The following is a 27,836-nucleotide window of genomic DNA, read 5'->3' as shown; positions in this document are numbered from 1 at the left end:
TTCTGTGGTTGGGTTTTGGTAGCAGGGGGGGGCTACAGGGGTGACTTCTGTTAGAAGCTGCTAGAAGCTTCCCCAGTTCCATGCAGCCAGTGCCAGTCAGCTCCAGAATGGGCTTCCTGCCGCTGGCCAAGGTCAAGCCAATTAGGAGTAACAGTGATGCCTCTGAGATAACATATTTAAGAACAGAAGGTTGTTGCGCAGAAAGAATTCCAGCCAGGGAAGAGCAGAGTGAGAACATGGGAACAACAATGCAGACACCCAGGTCAGTGCAGAAGGAGGTGGAGGAGGATCTCCTGGCACCGGAGCTGTGGCCCTGCAGCCCGTGGTGCAGCCCATGGTGGGGCAGCTGTGCCCCTGCAGCCCATGGAGGACCATCAGGGTGCAGAGACCCGCCTGCAGCCCATGGAGGAGCTTCTGCTGGAGCAGGTGGATATTTGAAGGAGGCTGTGACTCCGTGGGAGGCCCAAGATGGAACAGGGTCCTGCAGCCCATGGAGACTGGAGAACGTTTTTCCCAGGTGGGATTTGTGGCCTCTGTGGGGGACCCACGCCGGTACAGCTCATTGGTGAAGGGCTGTACCCCATGGAGGAATGACCCACAGGCCAGCAGTTTGGGCTGTGGGACAGACTCACACTGGAGAGGTCCATCAAGGACTGTCTCCTGTGAGAGGGACCCCACGGGAGCAGGGAAAGGACCCCTCTCCCTGAGCAGTGGCAGAAACAACTGCCATAATCCTCATGCCCTGTCTCCTTGCACCATGGCGGGGGAGGAGGTAGAACTTTGAAGGAAGGAGGGGTGGGGGGAAGGTGTTCTTAAGATTATTTTACTTCTCTGATCCTGTTTGTAATAAATTCAATTAATATCCCCACTTCGAGTCTGTTTTGTCCGTGATGGTGATCACTAAATCTCTCCCAGCTCTTAACTCATGAATCCTTTACTGGTTTTTTTTTTTTCTCTTCTCTGTCCAGTTGTAGAGGGGAGTGAGAGTGCAGCGTTAGGGGGTACCTGGTATCCAGTCAGGGTCAATCTATTACACGGGCTAGGCAGAACCTTGCTCTGGGCACAAGGGAAAGGACTGTGCCCTGTGACTTTCACATTCAAGATATGGAATAAGAGAGTTTAGGTTATGCAGATCACTCTCTGAAACTACAATACTGACACCTATTTTTCAAGAGTAAGTAATTTTCTACATTCAGGGTATAAAGAAAAAAGAAATATTCCATCACTTGAGTGACTTTGAAATCAGTTATTAAAAGTACAAGAAGAGAAGGGAACTGTAGTGGATTGAACCCACCTAGCAGCCAAGCACCACACAGCTGCTCACTCCCTCCCTTCTCTGCCCCCAACAGCATAAAGGGGAGAGAACAGGCAGAGAAAAAGCAAGAAAACTCATGGACCAAAATAAAGACTCTTCAAAAGACAGTTTAATAAGTGAAGAGGTGAGAAAAAAGAAAAAAAACCCCAAGTGATGCAAAGGCAATAATTCACCATATTGCACAAATAGATAATCAAACCAGTCTCCAAGCAATGACTACTTGTCTCTCAGCCCTTCTCCTCATCTTTTATTGTTGACCAGGAAGTTATATGGTATGAAACATCATTTTGGTCAATTTGTGTCAGTTGTTTAGGTTTTGACCCTTCCCAGTATCTTGCCTATGCCTGGTCTATGGGGACAGAAGAGGGGGAAAAGAAAGCCTTGATTGTTGTACAAACCCAGCTCAGTAGTAGCCAAAACTTTGTTGTGCTATCAACTGCTTTAGTCACAAATCCAAACTACAGCATCATATGGGCTTCTACAAAGAACATTAACTCTGAGTCACTAGACACAGTATACAAAATTACCTGACTTTTTACTGGGGTTTTTTTCTGTTTGTTTTTTTTTTATTATTTTTAACATCAGGATATTTCTCCAATTACTGTAGTCTTTCATCTTGACTTGTTCATTAGGAATATTTGTATTTAAGTTCTTGTTGGTTTGGTTGGTTGGGTTTGTTTGGTTGGTTGGTTAGTTGGTTGGTTGTTGTTGTGTATTTTTTTCTTTAAATTTATTTTTAGATGAGTTGTCATGTTAGAAAGAAGGTGAATAAGCTACACATAAAAAATTCTTCCATCAAACCAGTAATCCAAGATATATTTCTCACCAAAATCAGAAAGATAAGTCACATCTTCAGGATTATCTATGTCCTTCCATTTATTCCTAAACAAAGTTTTTCCTGTAGTTAGAATAAAATACTAGCCAACAAGTATACCATTTTATACTCAGACATAGAGGATTCCTCTTCTATTTTGTGATAAACTGTATTCATAACAAAGCAACTAATTTTGAAGTGTTTTTTTAAGTGGGAAAAAAACCCAAACCTTCCTTAAATAAATAACTAATAAGCCTATGTAGGTATTATTTTGTGAGGAAGACTTTTGAAAGAATAACAGTTTGGAGGTAGTGTTCTTTTGATCTTTTCCCAACCACTCTATCTGAAAACAGAATATGTTTAAGAACACTTTCCAAATTTCTGAAACTTTTCTAGCACCCTCTTTCCCTCAGGCACTAATATAAACAACAAAATGCTTGATAGTTACCACGGGCTATAAAAACTCCTTCAAATCCTTGCAAAAAAATTTATTTTATACTATGGAGACACATTAACTCATCTAATTCATTTCAGTCAGAGAACAGAGAGAATCTAAGTTCTTTAACCTTGTGAAATTGCCTCCAAATCCTAGATCCTAGATCCTAGAAAGAAAAAAACAGGACTATGAGATTGCAGCAGGACGTGATAAACGGATTAGGTAATATTGTATTAGTATTAGTTCTTATATTAGTACCTCTTTTTTGCTGTACCCCCTCACCTCAGCCTCACAGAATTGCCACACATTTCTGCATGGGCCTGTAAAAGCACCACTCCAAGGAACAGCGGTTTCATACTAGTTGGTATTTGGGGTTTAAAAATCTACATAGTCCATGTAGTTCTCTGACAGGCTCAAGCCATTAATACTATCCCTAATACAAAATATGCAAAAATCAGTCAGAAATGATACTTACAGTCTCTCTTGGTTTATTTATTTATTTTTAAAATATATATAGCAAATTAAGAAGTTACAGCACTTATACAGGAAACTGAACATATCAGTTTAATCCTTGTTTCAGACAAAGGGGAAGGGATCCAAAAATGTCATTTAGTTCATCACTTTCAATACAACATGACATGTATAGAGAGGCAGTTTTAATACAAATATATGTATTCATTTATGTCTTCTATCTACCATTCATATTACTAAAGTGCCATTCTGTGAAAAGATCAATGTGTTCATCAACCCAGCAGGAAAATGAAAAGTGTTCCGGTCTGCAAAGGTTAGAGTGTAGGCAGAAGACGCAGAAAGGAAACCTCAGCTCTCTAACTTCCTTCCGAGGTTGCACTGAATGATCTTGGAGGTCTTTTTCAATCTTGATGATTCTGATTCTACTCCTTTCTTGTTTGTGTTAAAAAGGGAAAGACTAGTTTTTATATCAATGAATACTTTATTTCACATTTTATGATCAAATAATTCTAATATTAAATTTGTATTTGTGATATTAAATTGTTACAGTCAGTAAGATTGATAGAAATATTCATTCTGACAAAACCTGTTTTTCCAGCTGCTGGTACTTTGCTATGTGGCTTCCAGGATCACTCTGGGCCCCCAAACTGCCTGGTTATTCAGCTGCTGGGCTCAGTGGACCTTTCAGTTCTCTTTTTCTGATTTGCCTCCCAGTCAGTATAAAAACTTTTTCTACCAAACCATTAGAAACTTCATAAAATTATATGCAATACTAATATTCAGAATTTAATGACAAAATAAAAAAAACCAAACCAAACCAAAAACAATTCATTTCCTTTTCTGGTTAGCTTTACTACATGATGCATGGTTCTAGCTAGATATTAAATTACATTTGCACATTGCTTTGTACCAATTAAAGTCAGAACTGCACAATAACATGTATTCAGCATTAAGAGGCAGAAGCCTAAACTTATTGATTAGAAAACATCAAATATTTCTGAATTTTCACTCTGAATTTTATCATGAAATGCACTTTCCTACCAGCCATAAAGTGACTTTAGTTGCTACAAATTTCTTATTAGAAATGTCAGAAGTATACTTTAGTTCGATGCTTGTTTTTTGGAAGGTAGAAGTTTAATTAGGTGTCCTTTTTGGTACAGCTATTTGTCTGTATAATAATATTACCTAATGACGCAAAGAAAATAGTTCTTTTACTTAAATTCTCACCCTCCAACTAATTTTTAGGTGATATGGAGGAAACAACTTGTCACTGGTTACATATTTTAAAATAAGCTTGTTACTGGAAGAGGTCTTACTGAACAATTAGAACAAAAATAAAGCTGTAAAGCACAGTTCCTAACACCTATTTTGACTCATATATATATTCTGCCTATAATGAAGCTTCTCTTTAAAAATCACAAAAACATGTGAAAAATAAATTTTAAGTAAGTGTATTGTCCAAGGCATGAGAAAATGTTGCACTAGGCATTTTAATATGATCATGGTAAAAGACTAATTTTGTTTCTAAAATAGCTAATATCTAGTTAAATGTACCTAACAAATCAAATATTTACTAATATATCTATCACCGACAGCTCTAAGTTATATTTGAGGTGATTCTAAGTAAGCACATGCTGAGTTCTAAGTAAATTCACAGTTCCTAAAATTGGATTTTTACAGTTCATGATTTCTGTCAGATTGTTCCCAGAAAGTAGATTTACATACTGACAAAATTTATTCTGTTTATACAACCGCCCCTTTTCTCACGTCAATTTATCTTCTCAGCAAATTATAAAGCTGTTCACTATTACCATAATGCATTGGCACCCCAACCTACTTCTGTGCCAGCTACTATTCCACACATAGCTATGCTGCATTTACAGTATTTTCCTAAAATTCAAAGTAAAACACCATATCTTCCATAAAGGAAATGCAGCTGTTTTATCTTCTTTTATAATTCAAAAGCTCCCTCTCAAGCTGCACTGAATCCTGTATAGCAAATTTCAGTCAACAGAGAGCAAGATTCCCTTCTGCAGCTGTCTTTCACAAACTCTTAAATATGTTAATGGAGAACCTCATTTTAAACCAGAGATTTAAAGTATCTCACCACTGTGTATAGTCAACAGCATTTACTGTTATTTACTTTAAAAGTATTGGAAAAAAGAAGTGCTTACTGAAATAACGCACCTTTGTTGCTAATCAAGGGATTAGTAGAAGTGTAAGACTATGCATGTAGATGTGTCAGTAAAGTTCCCATCTATGCATTTTATTTGCTTGTAGGTAAATCACAGTTTACAGAAGAAATAAGACACTAACACTTCTGAGAATCAAAATTTCATTCTTCTTGCACTTCATTACAAGAGCATGGCTCCATCCCACTCCTTCATGCACTAATTAGCTATTAATTAAAAAAAAATCACTCTGCTTTAGGCTAACCATCCAGTGAAGTCAATTAGTATTTTATTTGCCCTCAAAATTCTAACAAATAACTCCCACCTTATGTTGCAAAGTGTTTTTTCGGGTTTTTTAATAGCATAGTGCAGATCCTCCATTTTTCCAGAGGAGGAATACAGTTATTTGGACATTTGAAATGTACACTGTCTTCTAGCTACAATCATCAGAAGAGGTTCAAAAATTCCTGTGTTGTTCATGTACCAAGGTAGCTTTAATTACTAAAAATCATCTAAAACTGCAGTTCTTACAAACAAGTTGTAACTGATTGTCACAATTGTCAATACACTGATTATTATCAAGTATCAAGCACACAAGCCCTGCTAATAAAAGCTTTAATTTAGGCATTCAATGTGTCCAAAAATATTCCTAACAGAAAAAAAAGTTTTGGGTTTGTTTTAAAATATACAGCAAAGCTTTTCACACAAAACTTTTTATTAAGCATATGGTTCCTACATTTCCTCATGTGCCAGAGGATTCACAGAAATGGAATTAATCAAAAAAAGAATTTGAGGTTGATACCACATCTAAAACCAGTGCTGAAACACATTCTAATACTACCAAAGCTTTAGACTAACACAGACTTTCATCTTAGCATGACTGGGTGCACACATAGATCTCATCACTCATGTATATGCACTAGAAAAACCTAAGTGCTTGTTTTGATTCAAAGGAGCTGTGCAGATTCTTTTTCATTGGAATTATTTGTCCACTGAAATAAAACTACTATATAAAAAGTTTTGATTAAAAAAGGGCAAAGCATCACATATTTTGATAAGGGCTATTGAGCATTGTCCACGTCCATGTACATGCTACTGGGGCTTAATACTTACACAGTATAATACACTAGAAAAGACAACAGCCACCTGCCCCTTGAAAGGAAAGACGTACCCAACAGAACAGCATCTGATCAATGACTTGTCTGGTTTGGTTAAATTTTGCTTAAATTAGTCAGTACTCGTATTAAACAGAAATTTGAAGTATCAACCACTCAGCTTATTGTGTTTCCTATACTTGTATACAACATACACTCATTTGAAAAGATTTCTAGCATCTTTTTCTTTGTTCCCTATGACTGTCTTGATCCCACGAAATAACTCTTGCCGCAAGCTTCATAATAAATATCTTTTGGAAAAGGACCCACCCCACAATGTAGGGCACAAGATTAAAACTCAGATCTCTTATTTAAAAATACAGATCTGTTTAGAAACATCCAGTTGCACACTAGAGAAGCAAAGCTGAAAACAACTGAATATTTAACACATTGTTTGATTTGAAAGATCCTGAAGGATTCAATGATTAAGTCAACATACCTCTCCTGTTCCATCAACCCACTTTGTATGATATTTACATTGAATTTCAGACACTAACCTAAACATCGATACTTTGGTAAAGCACTAAAAACATAAGGTTTTTTTTTTTTATGACTAGGCCTATCAATATTTTTTATGTTTCCAGTTCCAGTGATTATATTAATGGGTCTTAATGGCAGTCATTATAGATGTGACTGTCTGTTGCATGACAACTTTGGGTACTGGCCTTTTTTTTTCCTGGAAATGTTCTATCCAAATTCTATTAAATCATTTCAGAGCAAGGACACTGTGACACATATTGTCAAAAAGTAAAAAAAAAAAACCAATCTCTTCTATCTTTTACAAAATCTATTGCTGTCTAAACTGAGAACTCAAGATTTTAACTCTGTTGAAGATATGAAATAAAAGTTAAATCCTAATAGGCATTTTCAGTTATCTTTGGGTAACAGCATAGGTCAACAAGATGGATTATTGCCTGTAAATTTTGCTTCTGTGAAAGTATTTCTAATATAGATATTCAAGTAATATAAAAGTATTTTAAGAGCTGTGAATTTCCTAGAATTTTAATTGCAGCTTACACTTATGCAGTATTAACATATCTAACACTGGTATATCTGTATTACAGAAAAAGACTTAATGAGACATCTCTGTGACAGAAGCTATAGAACTTTTATTTAAGTTGAAGTTTTCATTTAATTGTATGTGTGACACCAAAGCTGCAGATGGTTATCAGGGCTGCTCTTGTGTGTGCATCCAGTACACTCGAGCAATTAATTCTCTAGATGATTAAGGAATTGACCATCTAGTGAAAAAACAGACTGGCTTCAGAAAAGAGACTAAAAGTAATTACAGTATCAAAATAAGTAAAGTTTCCCAGTTGAGTCTTCAAATGACGAAAACAAAAAATGACACAGTAAGATTAACTTGGAAACACAAAAAGCATATGAATAAAGAAAACAAAACAGGAAGGGAATTGAGTTAATCTTCTGCAATGACATAGTTCAGTGTCCAGTCATAAGGAATGACAGAACACATCCTTCCAGGGAGAAAGTAAACAGTACTAATTCAGTCTTGAAAGAGGAAAGAAGGCAAAGTTTTCTCTCCCTAAAACTAACTCTTTCTCAAAGGTAAATATGGAGTAGAAAAGTAAAGGAAAAATGTTCAAAAGAAAAGAATCTAAAATATAATGCTCTACTAGCAGTTTGAGGGTAATATATAGCCTAAGTTTTAAGCGGTTACAAAGGTAGAAGTTAGTAAAAGACCTAATTCCTATTGTTAGTTCCTGTAATATTGTCTATAGTGGGACTAAGCATTCTGTGTTTCTGAGAATCAGGACATTCACAAGGTTGATGATAGATGTAGCCTTGATTGTTTTTTCCACATCTCAGAACCACAGCCCAATGAATGACAAAAAGCTGGTTTTTTATTTTTAGAACAGTGAATTGCCATTATTCAAATTTAGACTCATGAGCTATTTAGAACTAAAGTAGAGGTTTAGGTAGAAACTCCACTGCAATCACTTATTTCTGATTTGTAAAACAAACAAATGAAAACTTAAATAAGCCAATGTTTGGGAAGTAGAGGAAAAAAAGTTCTGCATTATGTAACCTTAAAAAACCCCAGTGTTCTGTAAATTATTTTAACAATCTATTGATTAATTTTAGAGTTATTCATATAGAGTGATAAAAATAATTCGCCCTATGACTTTTTGTTAAGTACATTACGATGTCTGAAATATCAAAAAAAAAGTCTTTGTTTTAAAAATGTCAGTGTTGAAATATATCAAAGCCTTGTCATGCCTTTGCAATGTTGGAAATAGTTCAATTTTGGAGTAAAGTTACTGTCATATAAAGCAAGTCTATGAGAAACCTCTGTATGATTATTAAGGACAGAATAAAGGTCCAGCTGATGATTAATGAAAGTTTGTAGTACCATGGATATGAAATTTTGAAAAGTGCCAATATTAAGAAATACTTTCTAACTTCAAAAGTAGATTGCATCTTATAAAGTCAGTTGTTCATATGTCAAAGATTTTCCAGTTAAGCTCTTGACTTGGTAGAATAATGAAGTATGATGAAAGGTAAAAGGAACCTTCCAAATACACATACTGTGAATTTTTAGCCTATGATATAAGTAATCTGGTCTTTGTGACAAAAGTAAATAACACTGATAGACAGTGTTGCTGTCCTGATTGCCTGCAGGACCAGCATAAGCTGCTGATTTTCATATAGATGTCAGGGTCTTATGAAAGGAGTCATTATTCATAAATATGATGCAAATACTTCATATGCAAAGTGACCTTGCACTTATCACTCAAACTCCCTGAGCAGATCATAGAAACAATATAAATACATATCAACTTCAGCTGGGCTGCACATGATGGTTAATGCATGAGTCTTTCTACCACACAAGCTGTGGCAACCTGAGCAGTTCCTTGGTATAACTGATGAGATCAATCTGGTCAGGGCAACCAACAAGGAGCAGGGGTGGCTGAGTTTGAATGCACCACTGAGAAGATACAGGCCCAGCTACTGCAGGCTGTGCAGGTGAGGTATGCCCCAAAGGCACTCATCCTGGTGGCCCAGAGGCTAGGATATTGTGGACACCAAGAGCTGTCCCAGGATTTTTTTTCCTACACATGCTAAAACAAATCTGTCTCTTTCAAGAATCCCAAGGCTGAGAACCCTGGACAGGTATAAAGATGAATGTGATTATCTGAATGTTTTCCCTAGAATTTTGCACATTTCTTCCCTCTACTTTTACTGTTACTCTAAATAAAACTAAATTGAATACAACTTGTATGTGACCAATTTCTTCTTTGGGCAATAGTCAAATTGAATAACTGGGACCATTATCTGTGAGAGGCTTATATAGTTTACCTCTCTTAAAATGTTGCCATAATCCTACTATTTCAGAACCAGCTGTTCTCTTTTCAATTTTATATAACAAATTGTTATATTTACAAATACTGCCTGAAAGGGGGAAGGAAGCTTGTTCTTGAGCCTTTCTGGTAAGTGTTAATAAATGAACCAAACAAAAAACCACAAAAACATCGACTGTACTCCAATGTGATGGTCAACAGATCATATATGCAATACTAATATATAGCTTGTTACACAGAAAATCGTGTTGGGTAAGAAGAGAATAGTCCCATATGTGGTGTCAAAACTTATTATTACTCCAATTGATGCTATAACAGATGAACAGTCTAAATATTGAAAGTCTCAATAATACTACCTGTAACTTCTTTAATTAAAGAAATGTTTCTAACATGTATCCCTTTTCTCCAGTGTTATGCTTAAATGTTCATATTTCTTCTGTGTTCTGAGATCTTTGTTCTTTTCCAAATAAAAAGAGTTTATTGTGAGTCATTCTGCCCTTACTATGCTCTTTTGAGATCCCACCTGGAGTACTGCAACCAGCTCTGGCATGCCCAACACAAGAAGGACATAGACCCGTTCGAGCAAGCACAGAGGAGGGCCTCTAGGATGAAGCACCTGTCCCATGAGCAAAGGCTGAGAGAATTGGGATTGTTCAGCACAGAGAAGGGAAGACTGCAGGGTGACTTAACTGTGGCCTTGCAGTTCCTGAAGGGAGCCTACAAAAAAGGTTGAAAAGGACTTTAACAGGGGCATGCAGTGACAGGACAAGAAGAGTGGCTTTAAACTAAAAGAGAATGGATATAGATTGGATATTAGAAAGACATTATTTACTGTGAGGATGGTGAGGGACAGCACCACGTTGCCCAGAGAAATTGTAGATGCCCCATCCCTGGGGGCCCCATCCCATCAAGGCCAGGCTGGACGAGGTGCTGAGTAATCTGGTCTAGTGGAAGGTACCCCTGCTCATAGCAGAGGGCTTGGAACTAGATCATCTTTAAGGTCCCTTTTAACCCAAACCATTCTAAGATTCTATGATCAGTATCCTGAAATCATCATGACACAACTCTCCTTCCTCAATCTTGAATAATCTTTGGGTAATTTTATTGTTTCCTAAACAGAACCTTCTGTTTCTCTCAGTGGTTCCCAGCCTTCTCCAGCCCCATTTAATACAGAGGGCCAATATGTGTTACACAGCAACTGCCTGGGGTCATCAAACCTTGTGTATACATGATAGTTACATAGTCTTGACCTATTTGACCAGTAGACAATTGTCAGAGCTCAAAGACAAGCCAAAAACAGCCCAGGCCACGACACCTCAGAAGAGTCAATCCAGCTGTCAGATTAATAAAAGGCCTGCAGCCACTTCCCAATAATAAGGCAGAAGTCATATTTACTGAGTTGTCAGTTGCTCTCAGTATGATCAGATTCATACTAAAGAAACTTGGAGGCATTGGAAACAGGAAGCAAAGACTACTTCTTCATGAAGCTAACTCTCATTTAACTTCTCTCCCTAATCCTTAGTACTTCATGTAACTACAGTAGTTAAAATGAAAATCTCATACAGGTGTGCAGTCTTCAAACCAGTAAAAGACTCTAATTATATTTTCTGCAGAGCATGAAGGGAAACTGGTATGCAACTCTGGATGGAGATAAAGTTTAAAATATAAGTTAAATTACTCCCACTCTGCAGCAAAATCAAGAACCCCATGGGTCTTATTAGAAAGAGTACTTTATAGAATCTAGTTTTTCTGAGTATCTGCCACTCTAGTCACTCATAGTTAGATATTACATCGAAATGCTAATATATCTTAAAAGAGTTGTTCCTTAACGTTAGAATAAAAATTCAAAATGCTGTCATGTTAGGTCTGAGTCAGTTATATTATTTCATCTTTTTAGGTGTGATAATAAGACAAAAGACCTGAAATGCCTTTAAAGAACAACTCATCAATATGAAGTAAGAGGATAAACATTAAAAAGCTTGAATCAAACTACAGGTGATCTTTTTCTAAACCTTCATCTCTTCCTATTTCCTATTTTCTCCCTTCGAAAACGTATCAAGGTAGATTCTAAAATCTGTCAGAAAAACCACCTCTTATTGCATACTTTAAATATAATTGTTGTCAAGGAATCCATGCAGATTGCTCACAGAACCATTCACCTTAGTTTCCACCTTACAGTTTTTGTAAATTAATCTTTTGCTCAGCTACATATTGTGCAAGAACTTTCTTTTGTATCTTAAACATCTGGGCTCCTTCTAATTCTACTGAATTTATCAAATAAGACATTTACATTTTAAAATTGATTACATTAATCTGTAGTGACTTTTACTCCTGCAATATATCTGTAAGCAAATAAATTTCTTACTCAGTTCTACAGAACTTCTATTTCAAAGTGCTTGACAAATATCGAGAAGCTGTACCATTTTTATTTAATAATAACAATAATTAAAAAAAAAAATCTAACTCAGAAAGAGACAATATATTGTTCTCCACCACAAAAACCTAAGACAAAATCAGAAACTGCCTGGGCTGTAAGGGCACCCTCTTGACCCTGACTAGCCCTGCCTGGGGACTCTGTTAAGCCTCTGCCCTTGGGCCCAGGAACCCAATTCCAGCTCAACTTAAGACTGCTCTAACTCTGTCCTTGATCATCTCTGTGTGACTGGAGGGACCCTGGACCTGGTTTATCACTTACCACATTGTGGGCTGTCAATTGACTTTGTCATCTAAGTCCCTGGCTATGACCCCTGTGTTCAGCCCCTGCAGGACTGCATATCATTGGTGAGTGCATAGCAACTGTGGCCTGTGTGGACTCATCCTTGGCTCCCCATTGCCACCTCCTTGCTCCTGCTACTCCTAGACAGAAATAGAAATAGAGTTCAAATCTCCAAGTTAAACTGCTCTAATCATTAGAACTGCACTAGTTTTCTATGATAATTTATCTCATTTAAACACTATGAATTTGCTTTTGTTCTGTGTACTTGATCATACTTCTCTTACTGCATTTGTAACATTCATATTCTCTAACACATTCATGTTCTCTGAGTGCAATTAGGGAAATCTTTCTTATACTTTTTTATATAAAGTATTTTTAAGATGTTATGATAAAATTGAGATGTGGCTATCGTATACCTCCATCACTTTTACTTCATAGACATATAACCAACAGAATGTCTTTAAAACTAAGGATGAAAGCTTTGAAAAATCTGAGTAATAAGGGCCAGGACAGCTCACATTTAGCCTTATTAGAAGAGTTAAAAAGGGAGAAGGGGATTGGACAAGTAGTATCAGCACTCATGTAAAACACCTCACTTTGAAAGAAATTACTTTTACACTTTACAAAGAGATTTTAGACTCTAATTCCCAGTTTGATGGGTCATAAAAACGTACAAAGTGAGAAGTTAAGAACACATGATGTTTCTGTTTATATGAAGTTTAGTAAACTATATTGTGTTTTCTTCTGGGGATGCAGTTCGTTTGCTTTTCTTTTCTTGTTTTTGTAGATTAACACCTCCTAAAAAAATCTCAGAACATTTTATTTCTTTATCACAAAGAGCTGCAGGAGTGGCCTCTGTAGGAGACCAGGGCTTGCCCTGTGCCAGGCACAGTTAGCTCCAATCAGCTCCACAATGAACTCACTGCAGGATACAGCTGAGCCCATCATCCGAGCTGCTGTCACTTCTGTGAAAATGTATTTAAGAAATGGCAAAAACTGCACAGTCAATCATAATGAGGAAAAAAGTATGTAAGGAACTAATCCTGTGAGCTTCAAGGTCATAAAAGGAGGAGGGTCAAGAAGTGTTCCAGCTATTACCATAGAGAGCTCCACACTGAAGGAGACTCTCCTAACAGAAACCATGGCACTTGGTGGATTCTACTGGGTTTGAGTGCCAAGGTTTTGGTAGGAGGTGTGGTGACAGGACTGGTTGCTCCAAGAAGATGCTGGAAACTTGCCCTATGTCCAACAAAGCACATGCGAGCTGGCTCCAAGATGGATCCACTGCTGGCCAAGGATGAGCCCATCAGTGACAGCAGTAGCACCTCTAGGAAAATATATTTAGAAAGTGGAAAACCTGCTGCATAACTGCAGCCAGAAGACAGGAGTCAGAATATGTGAGAGAAACAGCTGTGCAGACACGAGGGCTCTGAAGGAGGAAGTGTTCCAGGGGCTTCAAGAGATGCCTCACCCCAAAATTGATGTACCAGCTTTTCCTAATGTATCAAATTTAAAAGAAAAGGAATGTAAAAAACACAGATCTCTTTCTCTAAAAAACAGCAGCTGAAGTCAATGTTAAACACACACTAAGTGTATTTTTCATCCTATTTTTGCAAACTATGGTGAGTATTAGAACAGATTAAAAAAAATAAAATGAAATAATTGGGGTTTTTTATTACTTAGTGCTTTTAAGAGAAGACTGGAGAAGACTGATTTTTGGTTTTGGGTTTTTTTTTTTTTTAATTAGCACAGAAAAACAAATGAAATGCACGAGGCTGACATTTATGGGAGGAGGCACTAGATTATCCAGTGGTTGCTGGTACTAAACCCTGTATCTATGAAACACATATTGAATCTTAAAATATTAGAAGAGGTACTTTTGTCATGCAAAATAATGCCTTTATTACTGACTCCAGAGATTAGTGACTGAAATTATCTCTTCTGTTCTTTACTGAGAATCAATGTCCTCTTCAGTTCTGGGTATATTCTGTAGATTACTGGCATATCTAGGCCTTTTGTGCCACATAACTGGCAGGAGTTAACACACTCCTGTATTTCAAAGTAAAACAATATGCAGAGATATTCATGAACACAGAAGCACGAATAATTGCTCTGAGCAAGGATTCCTATTGTTGCAGCTGTACTGCTTCCAATTCTAGACCTAGGCTGGTATGACACTGAACTGAGCTACTCGTAGATATACATGAACACAACGTGTGTGTAAAGAAAGTCTGAGCCAAACTCCTCTTCTTACAAGAGATCATGTTGAAAAGGATGCACCAACGCGTAGTATTGATATATTATTGATTACTGAGTTTACATATGCTAAGATATCCAGAAAACCAGACACATACAATTTTTCAGTGTGTTTAACATTTTTCAGAAAAATAGATATTATAAAAAGAATTTTAAAAAGCAACATTTGTGGCAAATCTCATGGGAAATGAGACAAGGAATTTTTGCTTCTTAATTTGAAGTATAAGCACGTATACATGTAAAAATTCTTTTATTGATTTCAAGTCTACATACACAGGTGTGTGTAAAGTCACAATTTATGTCATTATTTTCTTTCTAAAACTAAGTGCTGCTCTCAGAGATGAGCATACGCTTTGGGGCACCACTGCATGGGTCTGACTGCTAGCCACCTGCTGTTTCCAGTAAATCAGACTGTGAACTAGTGATCCATGTCACAGCAGTTTAACCTCTCCATGATTTGGAACCACATCTCTAAACTGAAAATTTGTAGGTTAATTTGTCCAACAGAACACATTGCTGTCCCTGTTAACACATGCCATACCAAAGATTTAAAGGGTAGTAAATGTCAAAAAAACCAATAAACAATAAATTATGAACTAAGACAAAGGTATCTGATTCTCCTGAATACTATAGCATCCATTAGTCTACTTTTAATTGCAGATAATTAACATTATTTAAAATAACAAAAGGTGATAATTGGAAATATTTAAAATTTATTTTACTAGATCAGTCTGTGTTACTTATAAAACTCCTTGGATTCAAAAGTCTTCAATTTACAGCTGTTAAAAATATAAAAAACATTTTAAATAAATATTTTTGTCTTGGAATGTAAAAGTAATATTTTTATTGTGATATAAGCAAATAAAGTTTGTTCTTAATTCTCACCTATTTGCCTCTCCTTCTTCCCCCAAAAGTGAAGAAAGTAGGCCTGCTTAATAATGCTGGCTTTTATAAGGAATGTAAAATATTTACTGAAGTATTTATTTATAATAAAATTAATGTAATTGCTTAATATATTGACTAATATATAAAAAAGCTTTGCTAGAGAACAAAAACAAAGTTTAGAAGATTTACCAATAGTCTGTGTTTTTAGAATGAAATATCTTATACTCAAGGAAAATCTGGTACCTCAGTTGAGCAGCCAGCTCATTATGTAGATTTTCCAGACTAGAGTAGATAGTGAGTAAACATCCCTTAGAATAATAATTTTGATTTACTTTACCATATAAATAAAGTATTACTTCAAAAATTTAAGTTGTATTTCACCAGAAGAATTTTACTTTTGTCCATGACATTTGACTGGAGAGTGATATAATATAAATTATGCCGTAAAAAGCCAATAACACTAGTTTGAAAATATCTTGTATCAGAGCCTATTATCTATTAAATTCTTATATGATGTCTTTGACTGATATTAGTAGTAATGAGATAATGTTATCTGAGCACTCTGAGAGACCATTATCCTGATATATCTGAGTTGAAAAGTTTGCAAATACTCAGATCTAATAACTGATAAAAGATAGTAGGTCACTAATCAACTTGCTATAAATTAAGATTAAGCTTTAAAATATTGCATTTATAAGAATATAATTACTAGAAAGATAACCAGAACAGACTACACATAGCCATGGACAGGTGAAAACAAGCTTGGGCTCCACAGCTGCGCCAGTATACTTTACTCCTAACCTTTAATACCTATCCTAGCACGCTGTAGTGAACAAATGTTAGACCTACTGAGCCACACCATCACCTGATGATTTAAAAAACAGTTTATTTTTTTGGGGGGATGGGGGATTTTATTAAGATATACTGGAAAATACCTGATTAGGAAACATGAAAAATTTGTGTAACTGCCAATGCAGTTTTAAAGGCTGTGTAAATATCAAATATCATTTAAATTTGTAAATGAAGTTCAAGGCACATTTTGTTCAGCTATTTAAGAATTTGTCATGGTTTGAATCTTGTTTTCCCCCAGAGGCTAGAAAAGTGGTAGACCCCAAGGGGTGGAAACCCCTGGAAGTTTTGGAGTTCTGTCCAATGGGCGCTCCTGCAAAAATGTCAACATCCCACAAGCTCACCGGAAGAGATGAGTAGTAGTTTGGATTGTTGTTGGAGAGGTGGCCATGTTGTGAGCCACGAGGAAGGGGTTCTGAGCCCCTTGGGCCCTCTGGGCCCTCCCAGCCCCTGGTTGGGGGCTGCGGGGACCTGGAACAGCATAAGCTGGGCTAGGTGCCTGTAGTTATGCCGGGAGATGTTTTCTCCATGGGCGCAGAGCAGCAGCCGGCACTGACCAGAGAAACGGTGGCAGAGAGCCAGGATAGATAACACCTGAACTGAAGGAGCAGCAGAAACAACATGCAGCACCAGAGAAGACTCCTGGAAAGAGAGCCGAGGAGAAAGAGAGCCAGCAGCCTGAGAGACAGAGTTCTGGGGGTAAGACTGTACCAGCCCCCCAAAACTCCTTTGAGATCCCTCTGAGAAAAGAGGGAGATGGACTCCTATTAAGGAGAAGAGTTTTAGACATGCAGCACTGGAGAGAGAGAGGAGCTGAGAAGCTCAGAGCGTCCCGGAGCTGGACCGGGACGGCCCGATGGAATGCGGGGGGAGTTGACCTTGGCTCCCCCCTTGCACTGCTGCCACGGTGGCAGCCTGAGAGACAGGGCACAGAGGCCCTGCAAGGAGCTGAGTCTCCTGGAGATACCAGACCGTCACGAAGACCCCCCTGTGTCTTCGTGATATGACGTGGTGATACGACCTTGTCTGGGGTTACGAAGCCCACGGAAGACCCCTCGGTTGGAGGCGATGGGGCCGAGAGAGGCTTGAATACCTCCCTCGTGAGTGCTGGCAGAAATCCAGCTATCAGCTGCTGCATGTGGAGAAGACAGACAGACTGCTGCCTCAGAAGATGCTGCTGTTCAGAGACTGGAAGGGATCTGTCCTTCTTTCCCTCCTGGACTTTTATTTGGAGGAGAGAAGAGATCTGGTCCACTGTAAATACTATATGTCGTGGTAGAGATAGTTGTGATCGTGTGTATAATGTGATGTGGTATTTATTTGTATAGTCATTGTAATATATTCCCTTTCCCCCACTTTGAGTCTGGTGTGTGTTTTGTCTGGAAAAACCCATCTCACATTAGGTTGAGATGTGGGAGGGGGGAATGGAGCTAGGGAATTGGATTTTGGGGCTATCTCAAACCATGACAGAATTCAACACTTTCCAGTATCCTTATTAACCCGATCTGCAATTTATGAAGGTTGTGTGCCTGCAAAAATTAAGGGTGAATACCATAAAAGCAACTTATTTTTGCACAAACACAAACTCGTGCAACAAGGACATACTGTTTAACAATTTTTCTTATAGCTATTTACTATTTTGTACTTTCTTGATGTATTTGCTGGAGACTAGTCCTCTGTCTGGGTACTAACTCATTATTTGATACACCTTTGTCTTCTTCACTAAGTCTACAGCATTTCGTACTTGTCTGAAATAAATTTCACATTGTTCAAATTCACATTGATTTATCAGTGTCATTCTGAAGCATATTTCTTTATTGTTCTTTAGAGAGCCTGCAACCCTCCACAGTTCAGCGTCACTAATGATATTTATGTATAATTCTTCTTCCACTATCCAAGATACTGCAAAAATATTTAACATTACCAGGCCTAGAACTAAGACATCTAAGATGCAACACATGACTTACAGAGACTAACCAGTAACTATTCTTTTGTACCTTTTCCAAATTAAGTATACCATATATTTAGAGACAACACTGAGTCTTTTTCCCACTGGTTTTAATAAAAAAATGGTTAGTAAAAAACATTAGATTTTGCAGTAAGTAATTTTTCATCACTTACTCCATTATTTTTTTCAGGGTTCAGAGCTAACTGTCTGTGTTAGTTTCTCACGTGTTCCTATCCTTTGTCCTCTTTTATATCCTTTGCATTTTTCTTGTTTTCTTTTTACTTGTAATGTATTTACAAACTCTCTCTATAACTGTCTTTTATATCCTTTGGTAGTTGTAATTCAGCAACTGTAATAGCCTTTCATACTATATTCTTACAGCTTCTTATTATTCTAGGCCTTTATTCATTAGTCATGTGGTTCTTTTCTCATCCTTTGCAAAATTCCTTTCTGCTCTGTATGTCTTTATGACTGCACTAGGAGCTCTAAAGGTCTCTTATTATGATTTATACATTGCTCTTGAATTAGGATAGTGTGTTATTATGCGCTTGATATATTCACTTCCACTTACTGCCAGATCTCCTGCAGATTATATTAACCTTACTCTTTTTTAAATTTGTTTTGGTGAGTTTATTAATGTCTATTGTCCTTTTCCTTAGTACTGATATCTATTTACCCTTAAATAATAATATATTTCCATTCAAAGTACCTTAATCCTTCATCATTTTAGAAAAAAATCTTTTCGTTTTGCACAAAAGAAAGAACAAAAGAGCCTATTTCTAAAAACTTGGTAGGTCATTCTGCTCTTTCAATTTATTTCCAGATAAATTAAGTCCTCCTTTTCATCAAATTGTCCTATACATGTATGTGATAATTTTTCAAAATACAAATAATGCCTCCCTCTACTAATTTAACATTTAATAATGGCAGCACTACTCTTTTCCTTTTTTTTTTTTAATGCAGATATATATTAAAATACAATACCAAAGCATATATTGCAAGAAATCCATCATTTTTATTTTTACTTAGCTCAATGCAAATAAATATATATATACCTAGTATTTTATACAGTATTTCTACCTTCACTTTTTGCCTATTTGATGTAGTACCATTAAAAAACCCAAATATTTAGCTGGCTGAATATTATTCTCCCCGATGGCATCCTACTCTGAACTCTGATTTCTTTCAGGGTTAGTTGCAGACTTAACGGTGTTTGTTTCCAAATCTTTTTTTGAATGGAAAATACGTATACATATTGGTTGTATCATACACTTGGTTGTATCAACTGGTTTTCAATATGACCACCATGACAGATACTCCTGCCATGAATTCTGGGCACTAAAGTTTATGTGGCATGTTTCAGGGTAAAAACAAAGGAACACCAGAGACGAGGAATACAGGATATGTTGCAAAGTAATCTGGACCCCTCTGTGTAAACCGAAGTAGGCAATTGAAACCACTGGGTTCATTTTTACCCTTTTCCTGCATCAGTAACAAGCTTTGCAAAAGCTAAGGGGAGCAGTCATACTAAATAAATCAAGCTTTAATTTAATCCAAGATGTCACTGTCATGGCTAGGTTTCTCAGACGAAGATTTGGGAAGGGCTCTACCCACGTTTGTTACAAGCACGCTGGTGGCTAAAAAGGCCAATACGAGACAGGCACGTCCGGTTGCAAAAGGCAAAGCAGAAAGACTCCTTAGGTGGTATATTCTGCAAGACATGATTCTTTCTGCATTGTCTTTTCTCCTCAAGAGTGACCCTGAGTGCTTTCTCAAAAGCATCAGCAGTGTTATAGATGGTGTGTCTCCAGGCCTCCCGACTGGAGGTCAGAGCAGACCAGTTATGATGATCAATATGGCCAAGGCTGAGATGTTGTTTCAGAGAGTCCTTGTATCTCCTCTTCAGGGCTCCTCTCATGCGGCAGCAGGTGGCAAGTTCACCATAAAGCAAGATCTTAGGGAGGCAATGGTCCTTCATCCTTGAGACATGCCCTGCCCAGCACAGCTGTGTTCTCAGCAACATGGCCTCAATACCTGTGATTGCTGCTAGTTCTAGAACAGATGTATTAGTCATATAATCTGACCAGTGGATGTTTAGGATTGTACGGAGGCAGCGTTGATGGAAGCGTTCTAGGAATCACAGGTGGTGGCGGTAGATGACCATATAAGAGAGTAGACAGCACAATGGTTTTGTAAACACTGATCTTGGTACTTTTCTTCAAGTGTTTATTTTGCCAAACTCTTTTATGAAGCTTTCCGAAGGCACTATATGCCTTTGCCAACCTGTTGTCTATCTCTCCGTCAATCTTACCATCTGAGGAGATGAGGCTGCCTAGGTAATTACACTGCTGGACTGATTTGAGCTCTGATTCACCAATGGTGATATGGGGATGATGGAAGACTTCCTGAGGTGCAGGTTGATAGAGAACTTCTGTCTTCTTTAAGCTGACTTCCAGCCCAAAGAGCTCAGCACCGTCTGCAAAGCAGGATGTTAAATGCTGCAGAGCTGCTTCTGTGTGGGCAACAAGGGCGGCGTCATCAGCATAAAGCAGCTCCCGGACAAGATGTTTTAAGATCTTAGTGTGGGCCTTCAGTTGCCTTAGGTTGAAAAGGTTTCCATCAGTACGGTATCAAATGTAGATACCATCCTGATCATCGAGGTCTGCTGTGGTCCTTTGGAGCATCATGCTGAAAAAGACTGTGAATAGGGCTGGAGCGAGAATGCAGCCTTGTTTCAAACCATTCGTTATGAGAAAGGGCTCAAAAAGTGCATTGCCATATCTGACTTGGACGTGTTGATCCTCAGGGAGTAAGATGATCATTTTAAGGAACTTGGGGGGACAACCTAAGCGTTACAAAATCTGTCACAGAGCTTTTCTGCTCACAGTAATTCAAGTTGCATTACCTTTTAAACAGCAACACATACTTGAAATAGCAAGTTTGGGGATCTCAGCTTTATTTCTTTATATTGAATCTTCCTAGAACAGAATAGTACAGCATGCTGCTCTACTTCACAGTTTCGAGGATCTTGTGTCCAAAGTCCCCAAAACCAAATGGAATGGCAATATTTCAATAACATTCCAACGTATGTCTATAAATGCCAGATGTATAGAATACAGTAATAAAAATAATTTGCAGCACATTTAGTAAAGCTATGGTGTCATGTTTAGTGAAGTTTTCAGTATAAACTTAACTTTCAGCTAGATAGTTTAAATCCATTAACAGGTTAGTGGAAAGTCTTGCTAGCAGATTAATTTTTAATTCAAAACTAAATGAAATAATAATACTCTAAGGACTGTTAGCCTTTGCTGCTGTCATAATCATCTCTCATTTCTCTCCCACAGGAGCTGAACTCTGCTTTCAATTGCATTCAACACTGTAGCACTTCCCTAATTCCATCTTACTAAGGAAGATTAATAACCTCCCTGGAAAACACACACATCAAAAATAACCAAAACACAAACAAGCAAAGATGTGCAAATTTCGGGATTGTCTCTCAGATTGTATAAATTATACAGATTTGGTAAGTTTTGTTAGAAAGTTGAAAGCTTCAGTTCAGGGTTGTTTGGGTTTTTTTTCTTGAAAGACATGATGTCAGCTACTAAACAGAAAATAAGCCTTATTCAAACAGTCCTTCACCTTACCCTTCACTTCACTTAGGACATTCATGCTCAGCAAATAGAGATGATGGTAAAAGTTTGTCATCTGACACAAAAAATAATGGGGAAAAGAAGTTCTGAGCAGAGTAATATATCCATATGAAAGATGTCAGAACCTGTGTTATATGCTTCAAGGATGAGAGAGTATGTACTATGCAGTAGGTACTTTTTCTGCTGATTCAAAGACACTATTCCAATTCTACAAGTTTGGACACAGAAAAGGCTGATTGAGAGATGTGAAATGCCAACAACTTACTGGCTCTTATAGAAAGATCCAAAAAGTCTATTTAGCAAAGAAAGAAGACTAGGAGTTAACTTAATCAAGATATATCTTCATGAACAAGCTTTTCAGTAGAAGGAAGAGAAGTATATGGGAATTCCTAAATGGCTAGAAAAAAACTTCACAAAACAACCATACAAAACTGACATTAAAAGTATGGTTCACATCTTAACATTCATTATGATTAAACATTACACAATGCCAGGTGAAATGACATAGTCTTCAAGGTTGGAAAAGACCTTTAAGATCATCAACTTTAATTGTCAACCCACCACCACCCCTGCAACCACTAAACCACTGAGCCATATCACCAAGTGCCAGATCCAGATGACTCTTAAGCACCTCCAGGAATGGTGCCTCTACCACCACCATGGGCAACCTATTCCAATGCCTGACCACCCTGCTTGGTTTGGTTTTGTTGGGTTTTTTTTCCTAATATCTAATATGAACTCCCTGTTTCGGCTTAAGGTCATTTCCTCTGGTCCACAGCAGGTAGTTGTAGAGAGGGATGATGTCAGCCCTGAGCCTCCTCTTCTGGAGACTAAACAAACCCAGCTCCCTCAGCATTTCCTCATAAGACATGTTTTCTAGACCTTATGTGAGCCTTGTTGCCCTTCGCTGGAAAGGCTCCAGCACCTCAATGTCCTTTTTAAAGTGACGGGCCCAGAACTGAACACAGTACTTGAGGTGCAGCCTCACCAATGCCAAGTACAGAGGGATGATCACTTTGTTAGTCCTGCTGGCTAGACTATTCTTGATACAGGCCAGGATGCCACCTTCTTGGCCACCTGGGCACACTGCTGGCTCATATTGACCCAGCCGTCAAATAGCACTCCCAGGTCCCTTTCTGCTGAACAGCTTTCAAGCCAGTCCTCCCCAGCCTCTAGCACTGCATAAGATTGTTGCAACCCAAGTGTAGGACCTGGTATTTCACCTTATTGAACCTCATGCAGTTGTTCTTAGCTCACTGTCCAGGTCTCTTTGTAGAGCCTTCCTACCCTCAAGCAGTTCAACATTCCCACCCAAATTAGTGTCATCTGCAAATTTACTGAAGATGCACTTGATCCCCAGGTCCAGATCACCAATAAAGACATTAAACACGACTGGTCCCAATACTGAGCCCTGGGGAACAACACTAGAGACAGGCCACCAACTAGATTTATCTCCATTCACCACAACTCTCTGGGCCCGGCCATCCAGCCAGTTTTTTACCCACTGAAGAGTCCACCGATCCAAACCACAAGAACCAGTTTTTCTAGGAGGATTTTGCGGAAGATAATGTCAAATGCTTTACTGAAGTCTAGATAGGCTATATCCACAGCCTTTCCCTCATCTCCTCAGTGGATCACTTTGTCATAGAAGGAAACCAGGTTTGTCAAGTAGGACCTGCCTTTCATAAACCCATGTTGGCTGGGCTTGATCCCCTGTTTGTCCTGCATGTGTCGTGCAATCTCACTGAGGATGATCTCTTCCATAACTTTGCCTAGAACCAAGGTTATGCTGACAGGCCTGTAATTCCTGGAATTGTCCTTCTGACCCTCCTTGTAAATGAGCATTACATTTGCTCATTTCCAGTCAGCTGGAATTTTTCCAGTTAACCAGGACTGCTGGTAGATGATTTAGAGTGGTTTGGCAAGTTCTTTCACCAGTTCTCTCATTACTCTGGGTTGGATCCCATCAAGGCCGATAGGCCTGTGGGTGTCTCATTGTCCTAGCAGGTCACTAACCATCTCCTCCTGGAATATGGGGGCTTCGTTCACCTCTCCATCGCCACCTTCCAGCTGAGGGAACTGGGTGTCCTGAGGACAACTGGTCTCAATATTGAAGACTGAGGCAAAGAAAGCATTAAGCACCTCCGCCTTTTCCTCATCTTCTATGCTACCCTCTGCATTCAACAAATTATGGAGACGCTCCTTGACCCTCCTGTTGCTGCCAATGTATTTGTAGAAACTTTTTCTGTTTTTCTTCAGTGCAGCAGTCAAATAAAGTCCTAGTTGAACTTTGGCCTTTCTAATCTTTTCCCTACATCCTTTAGTCCTTCTAAGTTACCTGACTCTCTTTCCAGAGACGATAGATTCTCTTTTTTCCCTAAGTTCCAGCCTAAGCTCCCTGTTTAACCAGGCCGGTTTTTCTACACATTCAGCCTGCTCCTGAATATTTAACAACTTCCTTCTGAATCACATCCACCATTCCTGGACTCCTTTGACCTTCAGGACTGACTCCCAAAAGATTCTGTCAATCAAAGTCCTAAACGGCCCAAAGCCTGCCTGCCAGAAGTCCAAGGTGGGAATATTAGATTCCATATTTGCTGATGCCTTAAATAATGACTTGGCAGCTTTCAGTTTTATCACAAGCTTTAAATGAAGGTAGAACTTTCTTATAACCTAAACAATAAAATTGTGAACTTCAGCACTCAAAATGTTTTACAGATACAAAACTCTTAATACACCTCAGATATGATAATTTCTATGATTTATATAAATCATGCAAAAATTTCTTATTGACTTGATTGGAATTATAACACCTGTATAATACCTATCATATCCTTGATGGTATCTAATAATGTATGTGCTGATGTGCTAAATAAGACTAATATTTTTTTTCGGACAATGAGGAGTAACAGGTAATTCACTAGGAGTGTCAGAAACTGTGATTCTACATAATGAGATTCATCACTTCATACACCATTACAATTTCCAGAAGTTTTATGGACTTCAGGCTTTTTGAATAGGCTCCTTCAAGCAGGTCTTCATAGAAATGGAAAATATCCAGAGTTGGAAGGGACCCACAAGGATCATCAAATTCTGCTCCTGGCCCTGCACAGGAAATCCCAAGAATCACACCATGTGCCTGAGAGTGTTGTCCAAATGCTTCTTGAACTCTGGCAGGTTTGGTGCTGTGACCACTTCCTTGGGGAACATGTTCCAGTGTCCAACCACCCTCTGCATGAAAAACCTTTTCCTAATATCTAACCTAAACCTCCCCTGTCAGAACTTCATGCCATTATTTTGGGTTCTGTCACTGGTCAGAGAGAAGATATCATCCACTCCCTCTCTTGAAGAAGGTGCAGAATGCTATGAGATCTCCCCTCAGTTTCCTCTTCTCCAGGCTGAACAAGCCAAGTGACCTAATCTGCTCCTTGTATGGCTTCACTTCAAGGCCCTTCACCATTTTCCTAGCCTTCCTTTTGACACTCTTTATAGCTTTACTTCATTCTTATATTGCGCCAAAACTGCACAGTACTCAAGGTGAGGCCACATCAGAGAAGAATACAGTGGGACAGTCACCTCCTTTGACCAGTTGGTGACACTTTGCCTGATGCACCCCAGGATATGGTTGGCCCTCCTGGCTGCCAGGGCACATTGTTGACCCATACTTGACTTGCCATCAACCAGGATCTCCAGGTACGTTTTCCCAGTGCTGTTCTACAATCTCTCATTTCTCAGTCTGTACATACATCCAGGGTTGCCCCATCCCAGGTGCAGAATCCAGCACTTTCCTTTGTTGAACTTCATACGGTTGGTGATTGCCCAGTCCTCTAATTTGTCAAGGTTTCTCTGCAGGGACTCCCTGCCTTCAAAGGAGTCAACAGCTTCTCCCAATTTAGTGTTATCTGCAAACTTAGTACACCTTCAAGTCCTGCCTGTAAGTAATTTATGAAGACACTGAAGAACACTGGCCTAAAATAGAGCACTTTGGAACCCCACTAGTGACTCATCACCAACCTGATGTTACCCCATTTACTATAACCCTTTGTACCTGACCCATGAGCTGGTTTCTCACCCATCTCATGTGTTTATTCAGCTGTGTGCTGCACATTTTGGCAAGAAGGATCCTGTGAGAGACAGTATTGAAAGTTTTACTGAAATACAAAAAGATTACATCAACTCTCTTCCCTTGATCAAGTAGATGGGTTACCTTGCCATAAAAGGAAACTAAGTTTGACAAACAGAATTTTCCCTTCATGAACCCATGCTGGCTATAACCAGTGACTGCATTATCTTTCAGGTGTTTTTCAATAACTCCCAGAATAATCTTCCCATGATTTAACAGGCACTGAAGTGAGACTGACAGGCCTATAAGTTACCAGGGTCACACCTCTGGCTCTTATTGAAAACTGGGACAACATTTGCAAGCTTCCATTTGACTGGGAACTCTCTAGATTCCCAAATCATTGACAGAGGTGTCATGATGACATCAGCCATTTATTTGAATACACTTGTATGAGTCCTATCAGGTCCCATAGATGTATCAGGATCTAGCTGGAGGAGCAGATCCCACACAGGTTCTGATCTTACTGGAAGTTGATCATTCTCACAGTCATGGTCCTCCAGGTCAAGGCACTGGGATTCCCTGAACCCATAATCAGTGTTGAAAACAAACACTAAGAAAGCATTAAACATCCTTGCCTTGTCTGTGTCCCTATTTTTGATGTGACCATTCTCATCAAGTAATGAGTCAGTGTTATTTCCACACTGCCTTTTGCTATTCACACATTTTTTAAAAGTCCTTTTTCTTGTCCTCCACAGTACTGACCAGCTTCAACTCTAATTGAGCTTTGGCCAAACAAATATTCTCCTTGAAGTGGTGGGCTACATCTCCGTATTCCTTCCATCTCACTCGACCTTGTTTCCACTGGCCGTACACTTTATTTTTTCGCTTTAGCTCCTAAAGAAGACCCCTCTTCAGTTAAAACGGCTTTCTGCCTCACCTGTTTTACTTCCAACCTTTGGGAATCTCCTGCTCCTGAGCTCTTAGTAGGTGACACTTAAAAAGTGACCAACATCAATGAATCTCAACACCTTCAAAAGCATTTTCCCAGGGAACTTTATCAATTAGTTTCCTGAGCAGCCTGAAGTCTGCTCTCCTCATGTACAGAGTTGAAGTTTTGATGGAGGTTTTCCTCCTGTCATCAGAGATTTTAAACTCGATTTCTTCATGGTCGCTGTGCCCGAGACAGTCATCAATCGCCACTTCACCATGAGCCCCTCTCTGTTAACAAACAGATCAAAGAGAGCATGTCCCCTAGTACCTGTACCAACCAGGTATTTTAGGAATCTTCTGGGCCTGTTTCTACCAGCTGTGTGGTACTCACAGTTAACATCTAGCAAATGAAGTCCTACAAGGACAAGACTGCTTGATTTAGAGGTATGCCTTAGTTCCTTATAGAATAAATCACTGGTATTATCATCCTGGCTGGGTTCCTTATAGAAGACCCTCACAACATCATCCACTTTATTTGTTTGTCCCTTAATCCTTACCCAGAGACTCTCAACTGTGCCTTTGCCAACTGCAAGGTACATACATTAAAGCCCCTCCATTACATCACATGCCAGTAACTTAATTCCACAGCTGAATTAAGTATACAACAGAAATGTTCTACCTTTTGTTTTAAATCTTCTGTCTGATAAATCATTGATCATCCTTATTTATTTTAGCATAAGAAATGAAGAATGAATGTTCTTTATTTAACTGACATATGTTATTGATAATGTTAGGAATCTTTCATATCCATTCTCACTTATTTCTTTTCAAGATTATAAAGTTTTAGCCTATTTTATT

The 27,836-nt window shown here is 38.4% G+C and overlaps 1 protein-coding gene and 1 long non-coding RNA gene across 5 annotated transcripts in view; one reads left to right on the top strand and one right to left on the bottom strand.

The window, feature by feature from the left end:
- Window positions 1-17,759, top strand: part of LOC127482125 (uncharacterized) — a 244,313-nt gene extending 226,554 nt beyond the window's left edge. The window contains exon 2 of the long non-coding RNA XR_007908425.1: window positions 16,883-17,759. This is a non-coding gene — a long non-coding RNA (uncharacterized LOC127482125). The remainder of the gene's footprint in view (window positions 1-16,882) is intronic.
- Window positions 1-27,836, bottom strand: part of CSMD3 (CUB and Sushi multiple domains 3) — a 619,378-nt gene that overhangs the window by 390,316 nt on the left and 201,226 nt on the right. The gene's annotated exons all lie outside the window — the stretch shown is intronic.

The sequence above is a fragment of the Manacus candei genome, unplaced genomic scaffold, assembly GCF_025592945.1.
Source record: "Manacus candei isolate 608988 ecotype Guabito, Panama unplaced genomic scaffold, ASM2559294v1 h1tg000085l, whole genome shotgun sequence".
Classification (NCBI taxonomy): domain Eukaryota; kingdom Metazoa; phylum Chordata; class Aves; order Passeriformes; family Pipridae; genus Manacus; species Manacus candei.
The sequence above is the reverse complement of the archived record's forward strand: the minus strand, read 5'-3'. Positions and strand labels throughout refer to the sequence as shown.